Raw genomic sequence first — 1617 nt, 5'->3', positions numbered from 1 at the left:
ACTGTAGTTCCAAAAAAGTAATTTTCATACAGTCTAGGTAAAGTCACATATACTCTGCCTACAATGGTTATATGTGAAAAATTAAAGCTTTGAGGTGTGTTGTGTAACTTAATTATGTCTGGCTTACTTTTCTAACTCGAGTCGTGAGGTCTTGAACAAAAAGCTTGCGGAGGTTGTGCAGGGTGTGGAGCTCACGAGCCTATAGTATGAGTAGAGAGGAAATGGTGCAGTTAAAGCAGTTACAGTGTATTTAGTGGATCAGTGGCTGCTGATGGAGCCAAGTGAATCGTGACAGCAAATAATGACTTACAACAGTCTCCTCCAGCCCTTTGAGGTCCTGTTTTGACTGCTCATGACGCTCATGGAGAAATCTACAGACAGAAAGATAGAAAATTCAAAATGAGCTTCCCTTTACCCAAATGATTACCACATTCTTGCCAGAATAATTCATAAACAAAGAACAAACGCAGCATGCACCGGCGGCCCCACTCGTGGGCTGTTACCCAGCTGCCATCTGATGCAATATGCTGCAAAGGTCAGTCCAGAAAGAGGCCTATTAACAGCCAGATGCTACCTTGTTTCAAAACTACATAATGGAGATGCAAATAGAGTAAGACAGCAAGAGAAAGACAGAGAGAAATAGGCAAAGAGTGGGTTAAAGGGGCTAGCCTCTGGTTAATTTTAGACACAGTCTGTATGACTGTATTACTCCACAGCCAGAGCAGCACAGTGTAAACAGAATGACAGTCAGAGCTGCAGAGAGAAAGGAAAATAAATAGACAAAAGAAAGACAAACGATAGAGAGACATGAAAGATGTGAATCAAAAGGGGCAGCTCGCCCCCAGGCCTCCATATGGTGAAGTGTTTGAAAGATGGCCAGGACGGTAAAGCAGAGACTCACGTCAGTTCCTCCAGCTGCCGGCTCTTGTGATGCTCTTGGCTCCTGAGACGTTCAAAGTCATCGTGCAGTTGCTCCAACTCCAACTGCTGCTTCTGGTTACAGCTAAAAAAGTGACAAGTGACTCACTCAAGGATTCAATTTATGAGAAAGAGAATCTGTAATACCACTGGGAAATGAAGGTTAGCACCCTATCATCTAACTTACTGTGACTTCATACCCATAATAGAATTTAACCACAGTGTATTTTATTTACCCATGTAGAAGAAACATCACAGAAGGTCATCAGAGAGGTTTATTTATATATATTTTTTATATACTTAGGTTGAAAAAAAAAAAAAACAGTTTCATAGGATGACTGGTACCACCTCACTGTCACATGTGAAATAAAAATTGTCTTTCCCCAGTCTGAGGTGAAAAGCTCCAGCTCAGTGTTGTGCACAGACTTTAAAAGCAGCAGGAGCAAAATGATGAAGAGCCACCATTTCTATGTGCAGTTTAAGGATTTATTTTTGCCCTAACATCACAGAAGAGCACTTTCCACACAGGCACTTTGGCAAACCACAGGGGTACTTAAGTGTGTCATTAGGTCAAAACCAAAGCATGGAAGTGTCCAGTTAGTAGGGTGCAACCACATCCTGGTTTTCAAGAATATAGGGCATTTGGCAAAAACATTTTGGATTTTCTTACTGACCCTTGACTCTTGGGGGAACATTTAT

The 1617-nt window shown here is 41.6% G+C and overlaps 1 long non-coding RNA gene across 1 annotated transcript; it reads right to left on the bottom strand.

The window, feature by feature from the left end:
- Positions 1-127: 127 nt before the first annotated feature.
- On the bottom strand, positions 128-1099 carry LOC111648592 (uncharacterized). The gene is made up of 3 exons (XR_002760158.2): positions 902-1099; positions 311-371; positions 128-199 (listed from the first exon to the last, which is right to left on the bottom strand). It is a non-coding gene; the product is annotated as an uncharacterized LOC111648592 (long non-coding RNA).
- Positions 1100-1617: the final 518 nt, after the last annotated feature.

This window comes from Seriola lalandi, unplaced genomic scaffold (genome assembly GCF_002814215.2).
Source record: "Seriola lalandi dorsalis isolate HSWRI2012SDOR001 ecotype SW California unplaced genomic scaffold, Sedor1 jcf7180002043731, whole genome shotgun sequence".
Lineage (NCBI taxonomy): Eukaryota > Metazoa > Chordata > Actinopteri > Carangiformes > Carangidae > Seriola > Seriola lalandi.
The sequence above is the reverse complement of the archived record's forward strand: the minus strand, read 5'-3'. Positions and strand labels throughout refer to the sequence as shown.